Source organism: Ambystoma mexicanum, chromosome 3p, assembly GCF_040938575.1.
Source record: "Ambystoma mexicanum isolate Mex_15411 chromosome 3p, UKY_AmexF1_1, whole genome shotgun sequence".
NCBI lineage: Eukaryota > Metazoa > Chordata > Amphibia > Caudata > Ambystomatidae > Ambystoma > Ambystoma mexicanum.
This window is the reverse complement of record NC_090925.1, coordinates 1,243,448,169-1,243,461,702: the sequence shown is the minus strand read 5'-3', so window position 1 is coordinate 1,243,461,702 and position 13,534 is coordinate 1,243,448,169. Positions and strand designations below refer to the sequence as shown.

Here is a 13,534-nt window from a genome sequence, read left to right as displayed (position 1 = left end):
CGGAAGAGGGCAGTTATGTATAAACTAATCTTGCGATTTGTTCCTGCTCGGTCTTTTGTCGGTTAATATTTTTCAGTGCCAAGTCCACCATTTTTATGGTTGCCATGGTCCGTCTTGTGGTTTCCCCTGAAATCAGTCGGTTCCAGACCGTGTCTTCGTCTATGATTGCGGATCCTGTGAGTAAGGGCCAGTGGTACACTGATCTATATTGCCTCATTTTTGGGCATGCCATTACCAGGTGTCTTACTGTTTCGGGCTGCTACAGATTTTTGCAGTTTAACAGTGGCTGCACATTGTTCACTATCTCTGGCACCTGCTGCGTGTTGCTTCGAATCTGGGGTGAATTCATATACTGTGGTACGGGTGCCTGCATCTGTGGTATCTGTGTCATGGGCTGGTGTGCCTGCGGATGTGCACTCTGTGTCTGTCCCTGCTGTAGCTGTGGTTGGTCCTGTGTGTAATAGTCACCTTGGTCCCCCTGATATGCTTTCTGGTACTGTGCTCCCAAATTCTGCAGCATCCCCCTGCTTCTGCACACTCTTGAAATGTGCCCCATTTGCCGGCACGTCCAGCACTGGGGTGACTCCCTCCCTTGCCATTGGAAACCCCCTGCATAGTCCCCCAGACCCTGCTGCACCTGTGACCCATATCCCCGAAACCCCCCTGGGAAAAAACCCCTTGGTTGTGATGTATTTGTAGCCCATACCTGCATCATCTGGAATGCCCCCTCTTTCCCAAAACACTTGTTGCATGTACCCCAACCCCATGAATCTTTCACCCCAAAACGGCAGTGTGTATTGCTGCTGTTGAGTCCCCTGTGCGCCTGCGTCTTTCACTACCGCCCCTTCCAATGCATACTTCGATAGTTTCTTCTGCACTAATTTTGCTTCCTCTAGCTTTCTTCTGAATTTTCTCATGCAAGAGTCTACAGTGGCGTACTATCGTAAGCTGTATTTCTGGACAAGGTTTTGCCTACATGCCTATTAACTTCTTTAGCTGTTTCCGAACCGGTTCTGGTAGTCCCTGGCATAATATGTGGTAAAATACTGCTACTGTTTTGTCCCACAGCTCTCGCATTTCAAGGCGCCAAAGCTCTTGGATCGCCTAAATATAGAGTCCATAATTGCACCAATGTCTTACGTATCTGGGTATTGTGTCCTTAAGGCTTGCCATACGGCAGCTCTGCAATTTGCGAACGGCGAACCATTGTGCGCCGCATCATTAATAGTCATGCCAGGGAACCCACCCTTTTCCATACATCATCAGTGGCCTCTCCGAGGATTGCCACTAGTAGCCCTTTCACGTCCCCTATAGCTAGTCTCAGTCCTGCTGGAATTCTTTCCATCTCATATATCCATTTCCAAGCACCTGCGGTTAACAAAGGTAACCTACATCTCATGATCTCCTTGTCAAGATGCTTCCATGGAATGCACTGAGGTCACCCCCCTCCCTTTTCCAGTAGGGGCATTTGTGTGGACCCTACTTCCCCTTTTGCTCCTCTGGTCAGTCTCATCTGTCTGTCAGCGTTTCTAATATCGGTGTACATGTCTATTGGTTCTCCTATGGATATTCGAGTACAGTCGTCATGTTCCCCCATGATCCTTTCTCTGGAACATACTGAAGCTGTCTCCCCCTTCCTTCGCGCTGGAAGATCTCTCAGTCTCTCAATGTATGGCACTAGGTCATCGCTATTGCATAACTCGCCCATTGACTGTGGTGTTTGATCATCCCTGTCACTCCTAGTTCCCCCTGTACCAGTCCCCCTTTCCCATGTCACACATTTGTCTGCACCTTTCCCTGTGAACTTAGGCTTAAATCGCTCACCTTGCTCATGCCCACTATTCCTTCCTTCATTGTCCGAACCAGAGCCCATATTACTGCAAAAGTCTCCTAGTAGTGGTGTCTAAGTTAGGCTTCATGCTAAGGTCCCACAAGTCATGTCTGCTCCCTCCACCATAGGACCCTAGGCCTGTCCTGTCTGATACAGTGGTAGTCCTACCCTGTGTGGTCATGCTGTCTGTTTCTGCTCGTCTGCCCCCTCCTACTCTGTCACTTCCCTTGCTCAGTGTCCATCGCGTCTTTATGTCCCTTATTGCACGCTCCTCCTCCTCTGCCTTGCGTGCGCGCTCTCTCGCTATTCTCTCAATCTGCAGCTTTCTTCGTTCCATGTCCATTAACATGCGTTTTTCCTTTTCCTCTGCTTCCCACCGTCTCTGTCTCTTCTTGCTCCCTTCTCCTCCTCCTTTCCCGCTGCTCTCGCTCTTTTTCCTCCTCCCTCTTCCACTCTCTGCGCTCCCTCTCTAGTCTCTCTCCTCTTTCCCTCTCCTTTCTGTCTGTCTTCCCCATTATCTCTCTCCAATCACTTGCTTTGCTACTCTCCTTAAGGCCGTCTATTGCTTTTGTTGCTCTCTCTGTCTCTCCATTCGTCTTTCCCTCCAGTTTCAGGAGGATCTGTCCCCTACCCACTCGTTTTGGTGCTATGCTACCTAGCCCCTCCTTCCTGCCCTTCTTCGCCTCACTGTTCGCTCCCCTCTCAGTGGTTTGCTGCCCTGTGCCTTTCTGTCCCTCCTCTCGAGTATTTGGTGGTTTGAATATTGGGTTTGAATACCTATTTGCAGCCTTTAGCTCTCGTAATGGGTACATCCCCTGTTCATCATCTGTGTCATCGGAGACCTCGCTTAGAGGGACGGGTGGTGGAGCAGAGGGTGGGGCTGCGGGCCTCTGCACCTCCTGCTGGCACATCATCCACTGACGCCTCGCTGCATCCTTCTCGCCCTCCTGAAACCCTCTCCACAATTCGAATATCGCCATGCGGCTTGCTAGCTTCTTCCCCTTGTAGGCACCTTGTATGTGTATCAATAGGTATTGCTGCACATCCTTGGAGAAACTTATGCAACGTGGCCATGGTTTAGTTACCTTTTCCTCTATGCTTTTAGTCCATTCTATGGTGTATTTGCAAATCTTGTCTTTATACAGTGGGAGGGTCTTACACAGGTGCTGTAGGGGCGTGTCACCCCCACACTTCCCTTGATAGATTGTTTTCACTCTTAGTTAACCTCAAATTGAGGGTTTCAATAGTCTGCTGTTAAGGAAAAAACAGTATAATCACAATGTTTTTAATTCACTATAAGCCTCTCTGGCTCCACAACCTATCAGGCGTGCTCCGCTCACAGCTCCCCACACAAGCGTTGCCTCCTCAGGCACACCCACAAATCTCTTGCATGCGCCTTCCGCGAACCGCCACTGGTTCACCTCATCTGTCAATCTCACACTTTCCAACGCTAGCTCCTCACCTTTCTCACATTCTCCAAGTCCTATGTGCAAACCTACGGGTGACGTCACCAATTTATTAGACAAGGTAGGGATAAAAAATCAATGACAGCCCACATAATACTATAACCCTGTTACCCAAAAATACACATAATCCCAAAACAAACCCCACAGCAGATGTCTTCCTGCCTCCTAGCAGAGTATATCACTATTCTTCCATGTTCGATCTGTACCTGTTGCGTCACCTAACAAGCAACATGTCTCCTCAAGATTTAACCAGTCGAATCCCCTTCCGCAATCTGGGTCAGCTGCCTTGCTAAACCTTACGGGGATATTGTCATCTGGGACCTGAGCTAAAATACCCAACCCACAGGAAATCCACTGTTTACATAACTTCTGTCATCTGTGCCCTCCAGTCAATAGTCTAGGTTGTTCACCAGAACCTTTTACCTCGAAACCGAATGTGCCCTAGCCACAAATAATTACATCTACTTGCCTATGAGAATACAAGCCGACGTCGCAACACTTGTTGGGTCTTTTGTCTGGCTCTGTTGGGACCGGCTCTGCTTTCCCACCATGGGTGGATGCCCATTGTTTTGTTCGGCTGCATCACATGCTTAGGGAGCACATAATCGAGCTCTTAAGCTTGCATTTATGATGATTTATTCTGTTTCTCTGCAGCTGGTCCCCTTGTCGTCTGAAGATTGGAATGTGTCCATGTATCTCTGACCTTGGCTGTGAGCCTGCTTCGAACTCTGTGCATCTTGACTCAGCTCTCTTCGTCGCAGGCTCTGTGGCTTTGAGACCTTCTGTAATTTTCCTTAGACTTCATAATATGATTTCTACATGCTCTTGTTATACTAGGTAACCTATAAATTAGTCACACATGGTGCTATCAGGCTCCATATATTCTCCTGTAGTTGCATACGATTAGTTTGCATAAGCATCTCCAAGCTTGCTCAGGATCTTTTGTTTGCCTTGCGTTTTTGCGTTACTGTATTTGGCTAATGAAAAAATAATAAACACATTGACAGTATGTATATGTGTCTGTCCTCTAGCTATAGAACTGTGTAAGCATGTTCTGCATGCATGCAAGTGCGTGGCTGTATAATGCGGTGCAGGACTGCAAGTGTGCTTCATGACTAACACTGCTATGTCATGGTGTCACCAGTGACAACAGCATTTTGGCTTCTTGGTACTTAATCGAGGCTGTCCATCAAGGTGTTTCCGTCCACGATCTCCGTTTCTTCCCCTGTGCCGGAGAAGACATGTACTGGATTCGGGTCTATGGATGGCTGAGAGGGTACCTTTCTGTGTATTTGTCAATCATTGGTGAACTCGGGATACGTCAAAAATAAGAGGGGTTGCTGCAAGCATGTCTGGCCCTTCGTCTTGTCATGGATCTGGGGGTGAGGAGGGGCATTCTTGGGACCCTCTCTTCACTACCCTCACCAGATGACATTCTATCACAGAGACCCAAAACACAATGTGGATAGAGACGAAAGAAGCAGAAGCATGAAGTGCTCCTTCCTTTAACAAAGATGGCTGCAAAGGGGGTGCTGACTTCCAGAAGTATAAATAGCATGAGAGACATCTATATTTGGTTAAAGGAAAAGGCAAGGAAAACGGCTCCTAGCCAAATGACACAGAATATTTGTAGAAGTGCATCACCCATTCATGATTTTCAGTAGCTGGAATAGCACCGCAATTTATGTACAAATTGGGCTGTTGGGCTGAGCTAAAACTTTCAATGTGTACTAATGAAGTGGTCTGCAACCTTTGGCTATCCAAATGTTTTGTACCACCACCCCCGTTAGCCCTAGCCAGCCTAGTCAATGATGAGTGATCATGGGAGTTGTGGTCATAAATGTCTGGAGAGCCACAGGTTACAGACCCCTGTACTAATGGCTTAGATAACTACTTACTGTATAATTGACATTTACCTTTTCCAAAGGGAAAATCACAGTACAAGAGTGAGTATTTTTCACTGAGGTAATATTTCTTGAACAACATAAGGCTGGATGGTGGATATTTAGGATTAAGAGAGTGCGATATGAAACAAGAAGTGGCGGCTTGAGCATAAAAGGAATGGTTCTGTCAGAAAATATTATTGTCCCTATGGTTCGGCCATGTGTTTTTAACCATAAGTCGATCGATCATACAAACATTTCCTATGCACCTTACCCGAGTTTTCGTCTCTTGAACACAAGCGAAATCAGGCAGCAGGGTGCAGCCATCTTGTGATAATCTTATCACTTGCCGCATCGCCCTGGGTGACCTGCGTTTGCGGCACTAAATTATATCCCCCGCCCCTGAGCCTGCCATCACCAAATCATTTATATTCTCTGCCTCTCTCTTTGACGTTACTGAGCAGCGTAGCCAAACGCACCCAGTCGTCACCTACGTGACTAGATGCGGAACCCGGAAAACAACACACATCGTCTCACAGCACAGCGCATCACAATTAGGAATATGAAACTGTACTTTAAAAGGAAACAGCAAGACTGTACAATTGGTAAAGTACATTTATTTCACATTAAATGTTTCGATAACATTCGGCATCTGACATAATCGATCAAAATGGGAATTTTTTCCTTTGCTCTCGATCCGCAAATCCGCAAATGTTTATCGTGAGTCACGCACTGTTCCTTTTTGGTAGGCAGGGTGTTCGTTTTGTCTAAATGAAGCACTTCGGTCGCACAGTGAATTGCAAAGCTGGTGCATGAACTTGGCACTAGACCACCGTAAAGGTTGTTATGTTGCTCCTTATCACTGGTACCGCATATGGGCATATTGGACCTTGTCTGTCATCCCAAAAGACGGTTAAGTAGATCCAGTGATTGACATGTAGCTGCAGCTGGCAGTTGAAGAATCCATCGGTTGGGGTCTGGAATAGATGACAATCGCAGAATGGCACGATGTACCTGTTTGTAAAACATAAAAATAGAAATGTGTCTCAGTAGCCGATCTTTATTACAATTAATCATTTTCTTTATTAGCACAGAAGTGACACACTGTGAACTGAGAGAATACAACGTGGAATATCAAAGTACTCCGCTATTTGCTTTTGAGGATAGTGCAATGGAGTATGTTGAGCTCTAAACGTAATGCGTAAACTGGGGCAACAATTCGAGGTGCACAAACAATGTAATGATTTATTAGCGTAGAACCAGGGAGAAACGAGTGGTGGTCTACATGCCTCTCGATGCTGGCCTGCCCATGTGCCCGGTAGATAGCCCAGCACACAAAGGTTGTACTAGCACTTCTTTGCAATATGCCACACAGAACGAACAAGTACAATGTGACCCAGCAATAACGGTCAGCTATTCGTATTTTGACTAGTTCTGGTATAAAACCGTCTAAAGAGAAACGTACATTATATTCAGCATTACCATTCTCTTGGCGTAATGCAGACTCGTCCGTTCGTGTCAATGAATTTTCATGAACTGAACTTATATGTAACTAGGTCCAGTTTCGGAATGGGCAACCTTATCATATCATACGTTGTTACACCCCCCCTTCAATTCAATCCCTTTCGGAATGGTCCCTGCCTCTCAAGGTAAAAAAACAATAGAACCTTATCCTGTGCGTGGGGCGCGTGGGTCTCCCAGCTCCGAAGCAAAAATTCAAATCTGTTGACCTTCACTCACAATTAACATACTTTCTTACTTTGCAACATCCAATGTCAATGCATCTAGGAGAACATGAATTTTGAAGCATGGCCACAGGATGAAAAAATTGGGGGCTGTCACTGGTCGTTGTTCATTGCGCTTCTCTGGTGTATAGAGGAAACTTGCCAATGACAGAATGCCCCCTACTCTCAAATTATAGTCGATGTAACACAAAAACTAAGTTGAAATGTGTCTAGTAATAGGCCCACCTCTGCTTATCTCATGGCCTCCTACCCCATGGCATGTTTTCACAGTCAGTACTTCTTGCGTGCCTAGAATGTTTTGTAGCCTAGGTATAATCCCTTTTGTGTGACGAGCAGATATTCAGCTGTTTGGGGAACCTTGTGGCAAGGCAACTGCCAAAACCCAAAGATTCTTACACACTGTTAGTGGGCGGGAGCGGTCGGGAGCGGTACTCCTCTACTTCTTTTAATTATGTATTACCGCTCCTGTATTTTTATTTTAAAAAGAAACAGTTCCGGAACTGCTTCGTTTTAAAATAAAAGCGTAGGAAGAAGATGAAATTTCCACTTTCAGTGCACTGCACAGGATGTTTCCTTAAAGAGCAGGAACGTGTGTTTTGGGTTTTTTATTGTGCCTTGGAGGGGCGCGGCAATGGGGTCTGGCGATGAGGTCTGGGGGGAGCGGTGCAGACCAGTAGGGAACATAACTCCACTACTTCTTTTCGTACACTTCGACCACTGACTGTTAGCCATTGGTCATTTACACTAAAAATGAAGGTCCCACAGTAGCTCGACTAAACTGTGAAAGCAATCGTAATAATTGTACTATTTTTTTAAGAAAAGGACTAAGAGGATAGATTTCAAAAGACAAATTGCATACTTTATTTGTACAGTTTATAAAAACATTTTTGGCAAAAAATAAAAACAGATTGTAATCATTTGTACCGGGATTTGAATGATTGAACGAGCTCTGCTTTGGGTCGACATGGCACATTGGCAATGTGTGCCCTGAACAGATTTGTGCGCAATTCCATGAGTATGCATCTCAATGACATTAAGAATAAGATCTTTCACAAAATCGGATTCCATTTTGTCATATGCTGGTTTGACAACCCATTTTTTGCTTCTTACTGTAAAGGCCATAGTGTAGCGAAGCATCCCTAAGTTTCCTGCAGTCCTAGATTGTTCCCGGCCTACATTCTCGTATGCGCTAATACCGCTAGTAAAGTCCTAGATTTCATCCCTTAGATGCCGAAATGCAATCTCTTTGGCCTGTACTTTAGGCACATATTGTGGAACACCTCCAAATCTCCTGTGCGACAGAATTCTGTGAGTCCCTTCAGATCTCTTGATAGAGTTTTATCAAACACAATCTTCTCAAGGGCTTTGTGTGGAGGTGAAGATGGGATCAACCACTTCTTCTTCCGTGCCTGCTCTGGGGACAAAGGGCCATGTTCACATTGGTGGAAATGTTGGTTTTCTGTCCAGTAGTGAACGTTGGAACAGTGGTGCATTAGTGACCGCCATTTTTCTAGTAGAATTTCCACAGACCCATCACATGTTTTGGAGCTCCACCAAAGATGGTTGCTGAAAGACTGGGACCATTGTGAAATACTTTCAAAACCTTTTTTTTTCCCTGCCGCCAAGATTTTTTTATTGATTGATTTGGCAACATGCCATACATCAAATTGATGTGTAATATTTGGATACTGCTTTCTCATTGTCTTGGCTATTGAAACGTGTCTGTCCGTGGCTATGAGGCCGATTTGCATTCCCCTCGATTGTAGATCTTCCAGTGATATCATAAAACCAAGTTTCTCCATGGCCACTGAGGATTTACATTGGGACACCTGCACGACCACCAAACTCACAATTTTCTTAGTTTCCATGTTCTGATAATGGTAGGTGCAGTACTTAGCAGAAAATCCGGGGCTGTCACACTGTCCATCGCCGGCTAGCCTGAACCGTTTGTCGGAGAATGTCCTTTCAATAGCCAATTGTTCAATTTTCCAAGCTTCACTAATGGCAGGGAATAGATAATCACGTTGGTATTTGTAGTATTGCGTTTTAGAAATTAAATGGAGTCCCACAAACTGAAAGAAACTGGATAACTTCATGAAACTAGAGCCACTGAAAAGTAAAGCTGCTCCAAACAGTAGATTGCCAGCTGGCAGTTTCCCCAACATCGGTTGAGCAGACCATCAAAATGTTTTATGGAACTTTTCACAGGTGGCATGTATTTTGAGGTCACTGCCATGTGTTAGACGAATCACTCTCACAATGGCTTCCCACATACTACCCCTCCCACTCAATGCACACATTTCAGCATCTTTATTATCTCCATCAAGCCATGTCGAATACTATGTATTTTGCCTCTTTTATTAGATTGTCATCTAGCAACACTGTTGTTTCGGACTGAACCGTTGTTGACATATCAGCCAAACTGGACATACTATAGTCGATATCTTTGTCTGGTTCGTTGGTCAATAGTGTTGATGCTTCAATCTCTGTCATTTCAACATCTGTTCCTTGACCATCGAAAGGAGAAAACATCAATGTGGACTGTTTTTTGGGGGGCATTTTTTTTGCGGGTGACGATTGTGTCAAGTGCTCATCGAGTAATGTAATCTTCTATAAATTCACTTTCACCTTCATCTGGCGGAGCAGGCGCATTGTAGCAATGGTCCAAAAACACTTTGCTGGATTCGCCGGTCATATTAAATTGATTTTCTGGCCATTGGACATAGACATCTCGAGTGTGAACACGTCGTGCCTCAATTAATAGTTCATCCATGATGAAAACAATCTGGCAAGCAGCATCTGTCATTTGTATCGCTGTCTGTGTCTGCATAGTCCGTACTCCATCGGGCAACTACAGGACAGATAGGAAAAGGGATGTTCAGTGTAAATCCAACATACAGTGTTGAACAATTTACATTAAAAAAAGCATATAATGAAGGCCTCAGCACAAAACAATTGCCAAAAAAATCAAGTGTATATAACTAACCTTATTTTTATTTATTTTCTTTAAAACCTTCTTTACTCTAACATCACTATCAGCAAGCTGGCCCACTGACTCAGATCCACGTGCCTCCCGTTCAACATACGGATCTTGTATACATCCCTACAAAAAATAGTATCCATTTAAATAAGTCGTTTGCATTACACATATAATAAGACCGACTTTCTTTCGTTAGATGGTACTGTAAGTACGCATACCTCTGGATCCGGATCAACTGCAAGGGCTGGTCTGGAACAACTTCAATGGATAATGTAAGTGTAGAGGATGCTCAAGCATCTCCCTGAAACACGGCACTTGCATTAGTAAGGACGGAAATATTGGAAACTGGAAACGCAATTTGGAAAGACGACAAAGGTACATATCAAAAGTAAAGTACGAATGAAACATTGTGTAAAACAATTACACGATATGTAAATATGATCAGATTATCTCGTCCAATTGAACTGCAAAGACCCATACCTCTGGCACCGGATCTACTATGAGGGATGTTGTAATTGTAGTGGACGCTTCAGCATCTCCCTGAAACACAGTACTTGCATTAGTAAGGACGAAAATATTGGAAACTGGACACACAATTTGGAAAGACAACAAAGGTACATATCAAAAGTAAAGTACGAATGAAACATTGTGTAAAACAATTATACGATATGTAAATATTATCACATTATCTAGAATTCCATGCATAAAACCAGTCTGGAACAGAATAGCTAGGTAAGATTACCTGATACGCACTCGAAGTGGTTGATGACTCCAGGCAAGACATGGATGTTGAATCTTGTTGCTTCATATTCGGTGCATAGTCATGGAGTTGCAAAGGGAAAGTATTATTCGATTTAGAAATTCCAACATTAAAAAGTGCCATGTTTGGAGACTGAATACAGGAAAATTATGCTTATGTAAATGCATAATATAGCATAGTTATCTGTCCCCATAAATCAATTTTCTATGTGGGTTCTCAAAAACAAGGACCGATGTTTAGCAAAATGGTCATTATATAAACAGCTATTCAATCACATAAATATCGAAAGTATTATAAGTTACATTTACACCGAAAATACAGGCGTAATGCTAAATCTGGAAGCGTGACTCACCTGTGGTGGCATTTTCACGAATAAAGTCGGAATAGCGTTTGGGAGCAATTTCCGAGGTGTTCTCAGTTGATTCCTCTTTGTGTACAAGGATGTGTCGTACATATCCGGGTTGAAGTACAGGCTGCAGATGCGGTGTCGATGACCCCTCTTGTCCTCCAAGACTTTTTTGACTCTACTTTCAAGCTCTTCCGGTGGCTATGGGCAATATCTGACCCATTCTCTTATTCGATCAACAGTCTTAGGGAATACATGCATTGTAATGCCTTCGGATTTGTGATGGGTCTTCGAAGGGCAAACGAAAATAGAACATGCAAGCATTGTTGTAAATTCTGCAAAATAAAGGTCAACATTATTAGAAAATTATTTTGCATAAAAATGTGAGAAAGAATGAATTGGACCATACATTGTTCATTGCAAGCTTTCTTTTGGGCACCACAGCAAAACCAGTGCAGCATGGGCGGCTGTGTTATAGGATACATTTCACAAATGATTCATTGATGTGTTCAAAATCAGAACATGTTACTCGTCCCTTGAATGTTCTATCATGCACGAAAAGGAAACATGCTTATACTATAGACACGGTGCGCGAAGGATGCAATACGATGCCAATTGGCACTGATGAAAATTGATATATCGATAACATAACAAAAAGAAACTCAAGTCAATAGCAATGAGACTAATTACCATAGCACTACTGAGTACGTTACTTCGAAATAGATATAAATTTACAAATGAAGGAGATATGATTAGGATACATGCCCTTACCCTGACCAAAAAACAGTTGGATTCAGAAAGCAGAGCAATTAATGGCAGGAGAACAGGGAGATGTTCACAGGTAGCACACTGACAAGTTCACTCGAAGCGGTCACAGAGTAGCACGATCACGAGTTGACTTGCAGTGCAACAAAAAGGGGTGTGTTTGTGAATGAATGATGTGCATATGTCGTGGTATTGTGTGTATTGCCGGGGAGCACCTTGCTTCAAGGGGAGCCTGCCTGGAGACACAGGGTTTGAGGAGGCCATGTGAACATTGGCCCCTGGGCGTAAGATACCTTTTAAAGTATACATGGTGTTTGGCACCTTGGCCGTTCGCACCCATGACAGCACCCCTTGGCAGCGCACATCCACTGGTGCGAACTGCCTTTGATAGTGGAGGGGGGATGTATGGGCCTAGGGCGTGCACACAAGGCACCGAAACACTGCTGAAGGGAGACACACTTGATTCACTTAAAAACTGAAACAACAATTGATAAAAAGTATGTTGTGTTTTATTTGGTTTCTTATTTTGATGGCACAAAAATGCCACACAATGTAAAGGTCTGGTTGCAGCTCAGCGAGGGAAAATCCCCTGAACTGACTGCTGTCAATGGGGAAAGTTTGTCTAATGGCACCAACGACACAGGCGGGTATTACTCGTCGAGCGCGGTGTCCAAGCCTCCCATGAAGCCACCATGTGTACGAACGATAGGCCACCAGCCGGTACCGCCTGTGAAAGAGAAAGATACAAACTCGTTTAAAATGACCAAGATAAGTGTATTAAACCTTAGATGTCAATGACAATTCTTGTGTGCAATGGCATTTTTGCTAGGACAAATGCTAACTAGACACTGCACAATATTGAACAACTTTTATGCGACTATTACTAGAGAAGTGCAAGACTAAACTGATATGACAAAGATATATTGAAGTTACGAGAATATAGGGGACAACCATGAAATAGTAGTGGCTTAACTGACATCACAACCAGACTATACATACTCAATACTTGGATTACGAGGGCGAACTGTTGCGCGAAGTTCGTGCATAAGCACCATTAAAATCCTCAAAACGGACTGTGTGAGGCAAGCTGCCGTGAAGTCTGGCTGCTCGGTAACGCATTGCGGCTGTGGGTCGCCTTGCAATATGTAGGACAAGCATCCAGAGTTTTCTCGGCAGCAGCAGTTCTTCTCCTCAGTTGGCATTAGCGCACACCGATTGCAGGTACACCAGGTGGAAACGCCGTCCATGCGACTAGGCCCAGGCTCTTCGTCTGTTGAAACATCCGCCCAACTGTCGTCCAACGGCCCATCGTTTATGCAGCTTTCTCTTTCCAGTAATTCCTCCTCAGAATACTCAGGCTCATACAGGTAGGGCATTATTGTTGTCATTGTGTGGTAAACAAACAAAAATAATTTATAGCGGTGGTACTGGTATCTGTTCACATGGGCTACAAGCAACGAAGGTAGCTGACAAGAAAATTAAACAAGTCACAGAATACTCAAAGAAATACAGTGAGAGGAATGGAAAAGAAAATCTGCTGTTGTGTGTTGTGAAACGGTCTGTTTATACTTATCAAGGAAAGAGGCCTCCTGCCGTTTCCATGGCGACACGTCAGGTCACCCAGGGCGATGCGGCAAGTGATAAGATTATCACAAGATGGCCACGCCCTGCTGCTTGATTTTGCTTGTGTTAAAGAGACGAAAACTCGGGTAAGGTGCATAGGAAATGTTTGTACGATCGATCGACTTATGGTTAAAA

General features: G+C 44.3%; 1 protein-coding gene across 3 annotated transcripts in view; it reads left to right on the top strand.

Moving 5' to 3' along the window:
• Nucleotides 1-13,534, top strand: part of GRIN2B (glutamate ionotropic receptor NMDA type subunit 2B) — a 1,810,086-nt gene that overhangs the window by 1,690,413 nt on the left and 106,139 nt on the right. The gene's annotated exons all lie outside the window — the stretch shown is intronic.